Raw genomic sequence first — 6,000 nt, forward strand, 5'->3', positions numbered from 1 at the left:
CCTGAGGGTTCTTCTGCCTTGCTTATCCCTCCAGAGTGGGATGCTCCTGAGGGTTCTTCTGCCTTGCTTATCCCTCCAGAGTATTTCTGGGCCTTGGTGCCAACCCTGTGCAGGGCTGTGCCCGGAGGAGGAGGGGGGTACTGGGTGAAGGCAGGGAAGGAAGGATAGGGGGAGATAGAGGGAAATGAGAGGAGCTGGCTCGTTCACTCGCTGCAGTGGGTGCATTCCAGTGTGTGACATCACATCGGCAGCCTGAAACCAGTCACGGTGGGAGTATTTACCCCACAGAAATTGGCAAAAGGGCGTTTTCCCAGTGAGCTAGTTGGTAAACATTTATCAGCACGCCTTCAAACCCCCCCCCCCCCCCCCCCAACGGGCGGTGGTTTTTTTTTTTTTTTTTTTTTTTTTACTTTGAGAGAGAGCATGAGCTGGAGAGGGACACAGAGAGAGAGAGAGAGAGAGAGAGAGAGAGAGAGAGAGAGAATCCCAAGCAGGCTCCACCCTGTCAGTGCCGAGCCTGACGTGGAGCTCGAACACACGAACCATGAGATCATGACCAGAGCCAAAATCCAGAGTCGGACGGATGCTCAACCGGCTGAGCCACCCGGGCACTGCCCCAGATGTTCTTTTAAGGCTGACGTATAACCATGTCACTGTCCTTTAACGGCTCTATGTGACCTACAGGTGAAGTCCAAAGGCCTCCAGAGCCCTGCATGACCCAGCGCCAGCCCATCACCCTGGCCTCCAGTCTTACCATTCCCCAGATCCTTCATATGTCTCTGCGCCCCCAGAGAAGTCCCCTCCCGTCTCCTCCACAGGCACCCTCGCTCAGATTTATGTTCGCCTGCCTTCTCCCCTTTCCCCCCTCGGTTTCGGCTGTGACTACCACACCTCTCTGGGAAGGCTTCGCTGGCCTGGGTCAGAAACCCTTCCCTGATGCTCCCGTCCGTCCCCTACTATCAGGGTAGCACGTGTTTTCACCATGCATCCACCTGTCGTGGCCCCACTAAACTGCTTGCAGAGTCAAGTCTCACAGACTCATTCTTTCACCTGCAGCCCCTGGCACAGAGTCCAGCCACGTTGAATTGAATAGACTCAAACCGCACGGAGTCAAATAGAGTCCACGCCACAGCCCAAGACAGGCTGTGGGCAGTGTCCCGGCAGAACCCGAAGGGAGTGCCCTGGGAGGTCAGAGGGCAGGATGCTTCCGATGGGGACACGTCCCCAGGGAGAAACACCAGGCCACACATTAGCAGGCAGGACAGGTGCCTTCCTCTTCACTGCTTCCTGTCTACCCAGCCCTCTCAGTGGGCCACCCTCATTAACGGGCCCCCATGCTGCTCCCCTATCCGCCCCTGCTTGACCTGCAGCTTCCCAACACTTTGGGTGCAGGAACCCCCACATGCACCTGCCTCATGTGCCCATGCACACCTGGCTTCCCCCCAAAAGTAGCTGAAGCTGAATTTCCCAGATCCCCAGAGGACAACAGCGGGGGCTCGATGTTAGACAGCAAACTTAGCTTAAAAGGGGATAAAACATGGGGTCCCTGGGTGGCTCAGTTAGTTAAGCGTCCGACTTCAGCTCAGGTCATGATCTCATAGCTCCTGAGTTCAAGCCCCGCATCAGGTTCTGTGCTGACAGCTCAGGGCCTGGAGTCTGCTTCAGATTCTGTGTCTCCCTCTCTCTCTCCCCCTCCCCTGCTCATGTTCTTTCTCTCTCTCAAAAATAAACAAACATTACAAAAAAAATTTTAAGGGAATGAAATGTGGTATTTCTTGCACACTTAAATATGCAGACCGAGGTGCCTATATCATAGGTAACATTTGTTGAGAACTGTCAAGGAGGAACACAAAAAGCAGCAGAGTTAAATTGAATAATAAAAAATAAAACCGAACCTGAGTGCTTTAGTGAGCTACACAGGGTCCACACACCAGTGGAGATATTCACCGAGCAGTTTGCTAAAGAGAAAAAATCCAGGGTTTTCTTTTTCTTTCTTTTTTTTTTTTTTTTAATGTTTATTTAGTTTTGAGAGAGCACAAGCAGAGGAGGGGCAGAGAGAGGGGGACAGAGGATTGGAAAGGGGCCCTGCGCCGACAGCAGTGAGCCGGATGTAGGGCTCGTGGACTTACCAACCATGAGATCATGACCTGAGCCAAAGTCTGTCACTTAACCGCTTCCCCCGCTTAACCGACTGAGCCACCCAGGCGCCCTAATCCTGGGGTTTTTATGCCAGAAAAGGGACAGGCAGCTGATAGCAGTTCTGTTACGTGAGGATGAAAACTGGTGGAGGGGCGCCTGAGTGGCTCAGTCAGTTAAGCGTCCGACCTCAACTCAGGTCACGATCTCGCGGTCCGTGAGTTCGAGCCCCACGTCCGGCCCTGTGCTGATGGCTCAGAACCTGGAGCCTGCTTCAGATTCTGTGTCTCCCTCTCTCTCTGCCCCCCGCCCCGACTCGCGCTTTGTCTCTTCTTCAAAAACAAACATTTTTTTAAAAAACTTTTTAAAAGACCTTGAGCAACTCAATCCCTAAGTTTCCTCTTCTATCAAATGAGAATTATAATAGTATCTAACACACAGGGCTGTTATGAGGGTTAAATGCGTTATTACACGCAGAGTCCTTGGAATGGTATTTTGTAGAATCTTTTAAGAGTTGACTAATCCTCGGATTATCTCATTTAATGTTGTCATCAAAGGAAAGACACTATTCTCTTTTTTTTTTAAGTTTATTTATCTTTGAGAGAGAGAGAGAGGGAGGGAGAAAGAGAGAGCAAGTGGGGGAGGGGCAGAGAGAGAGACAGAGAATCCCAAGCAGGCCACGCACTGTCAGCGCAAAGCCCAAAGTGGGGCTTGATCCCACAAAACCATGAGATCATGACCTGAGCCAAAATCAAGAGTCAGAGGCTTAACTGACTGAGCCACCCAGGCTTCCCTCTCCTTCCTTTTCTTAGCACCATTCACACCCCAGGGTCTAAGAATTGGCAGTGTAATGCCAAGGCCCTAGGGAGGCCCCTCTCAGCGTGGCCATCATTCAACAGTGATGCTGTGGAGACACGACTATCCTGGCCCCTCGGACCCCTGCAGCACCGCCAGCACGCTCGGCAAAAGCTGGGAACCACACAGTCCCCTGGGCATCCTGCCTCCCCCAAGCCAGGGAACAGACAAGAGTCCCCTCTGCCCGGGCGATCCCAGAATTCCCTTGTGTCCCAGTCTCTTGAATCCATAAAGATTCTCCCTCTAGTCAGGAGGAAGTCATCTCTTTCTCTCTCTTTCTTCAATAACCTCTCCCTGCCCTTCCCAAGACACCCAGCTTAATCCTCTGGAGAGGCTCCAGCTTTTGGCAGACAAAACCCCAGCAGAGAAATGTCTTGCACATCTCTCTTCCTACCCGGCCCGCCACCCTCCCTGGAGCACGGAAGCTCAGGCCAGCCGCCTGCCACACTGGAGGGAAGAGAGAAAACGTCACTACCTCTGACCGTCAGTGCACGGGAATACGGGTCGGCGCTGGGATTCTGCTCAGGGTGACTCTCCCAGACGTTGGAGTCCAGCCCCGAGGTACCAGGCTGGCCCCGGGGCACCAGTGAGATAGCCCCAGAGGAGGCCGCAGTTTGGTGGGGACACACACCCCAGCTGACCGATACTATGCGGAGCAGAAGCTTCGATGGTGGTTTGAAGCTTAGCACCGAGGGAAGAGCTATCCATTCCTTGTGGGAAAGGCGGAGAACGCTTCCAGGGAGGGGAGCGATGAGCTGGACCTTACCAGCTCAGATGGGTAAGAGGCCCAGCAGAGGGGGCAGCTGGAGGCTTCATACCGCCCCGGTGTCCAAGAAAACGGCGCCAGGTGGCCCTGAGCATGGTGCCATGGGGGCGGTGAGGGCGGTGAGGTAGGGAGGTAGGTAAAGGTCAGTAGTCAGAGGCCTGGGATGCGGGGCCAGGAAATTGGACTTTATCCTGTAGGCAGTGAGGGGTCACTGAAGGCTCTGCAAGGCTCCTCTGCAAGGAGGGATGTGCCTAGGTGGTGCCCTAGGGGTGGGGCGGTGGACCCGGATGCCCAGGGGGTACGCGGGGCCTGCCACCGGCTGCCAGCGAGAACAGCTGCCCACCTGCAGGCCGACTGAACACATTGTGCCTGAAGAGGCCGTGGTGGATTTTTCTAAGCCCGCACTTGACTCTGTCCACACAGAACCCGCCCGTGTGCGGTCTTTGGGGAGGCTGCCCGGGAACAGCATATCGATCAGGCTGCAAGGAGAGAAGGAGGAAAAACACCTTCAAACAGAAGAGCTTTAAATCCGTTATTGGTTCCTAAAGAGCCAAGACCACGAGCACACGCAGGCCGGCTCTGAGCCAGCCTCACGCGAGAGACACAAGGACATAGAGGCAAACACGTGGGTGCAAAGACACACGCGTACACAGAGGCCCCCGCGAAGCCGCCGAAGCAGCCGCTAGTGCTCACAGCTGCAAGCACAGAGCGACAGTCATGTGTACTGACACATACCTGCAGCACAGAGGCAAAAGTGCACGGGCGCGTGCAGGCAGAACAGCCCAGAAGGACCTGCATACGCCCAGAGAGACGCATTTCCACGAACCTTCAGCCGAGAATACGCCTCTACACGCGCAGAGACGCTTGCGCATGCGCACGGACACACACCCAACAACCCACTCTGAACTCCCCACCCTTGGGCGGGTGGCGCCCTGCTCACCACCTTCTTTCAGCCTCCAGGTGTCCTGTCAGGAGCGGAGGGCCCCTGGACTCCCTCCTGTGACAGTCAAGGTCACAGAATGTAAATGACTCAGAGCTACCCCACAGGGGGGCAAAGGGGGCGCGTCAGTTGCCTCCGGGTAGTTCAGGGCACACGCACGGCACGAGGGTCGCGGAAGAGACTTCTAAATTACTCATGCCCGGGGCCCCACCCCCAGAGACTCTGATCCGATTGCTGAGGGGAGGGCACTGGGCACGGGTAGGGTTTTAACCCTCCCAGGTGATGCCAACGTGCTGCCCGGGTTGGAGATTTTACTGGAGCAGCAGATCTAGCCTCTGGGGTCCCGCGAGCATCCTCGTTCTCCGGCAGGACTGCCCCAACATGGGATCCTGAGGGCGCCCTTCTCCACCCTCAGGAAGCCCTTGATACCCCGGGTCTGACGCACCCCACCCCCCACCCCCAGACTCTCTTCTAGGAGTCCCTGGTGCAGAGCTGAGTCGCGCTGGCGGGCGTGCCCATCCGCGCACTGCGACTGCCCCCTGCTGGACAGAGACGGCCGAGCCCGGCTGCCGGCGGACCTGTTCCCACCGCGGCTGAGGGCAGGCTGACGCGTGGAGCGACCTGCAGAGGAACCCCGAAGCGTCCCCAGACCTCTGCTCTGCCCCTTCCTTCCAAGGGCCAGCCACCTCTCCAGTCCCAGTCATCTCGGACCTGGGTGATCATAAAGGTCCTTTTTTGTCCATCTACTCAATGATAGCCACTAATGCCATTGACCTGGGGGGGGCGGGGGGGAGGGGCAGTCCTGGCAGCTGGGAGATGAATGAGGGAGGAGGCGTTTCCAGTCCTCGCCCGCGCCCACCCTTCCTCCAGCAGCGGCCTGAGCCGCCTCCCTCCAGCTGCCTACTCCATACACCAGATTCGCCCACTGCCCTAAGGGTAAAGCCCAGACTCCTGAAAACGGCTGCCCAGTCTCCCTGGAAGGGCCCCCGCCCCCCCCCCCCCCCCCAGGCTGCCTGGCAAACTCTTAGTCTTGCACGTCCTTCTCCTGCCGCCTCCTCTAGGAAGGCTTCCCTGACCTCCTCACTCCGCCGCCCCCCACACACATTAATTGCCTCCTCCTCTTCTTCCTGAACATTACATACCTACCTACCCGTTATAAATAATTCTCTGTTCACATGTCAGCCTCCCCCCCGACCAGACAAGGGGGATTCCCCAAGGGCAAGGACCAGGGGCCTGGGGTCAATGAAGTGTTGTAGTACAATGAACGAAGGCTTCTCCAACCCGCCTGGTCCACGGTGCACAT

This window comes from Herpailurus yagouaroundi, unplaced genomic scaffold (assembly GCF_014898765.1).
Source record: "Herpailurus yagouaroundi ecotype Mexico unplaced genomic scaffold, PumYag 77, whole genome shotgun sequence".
NCBI lineage: Eukaryota > Metazoa > Chordata > Mammalia > Carnivora > Felidae > Herpailurus > Herpailurus yagouaroundi.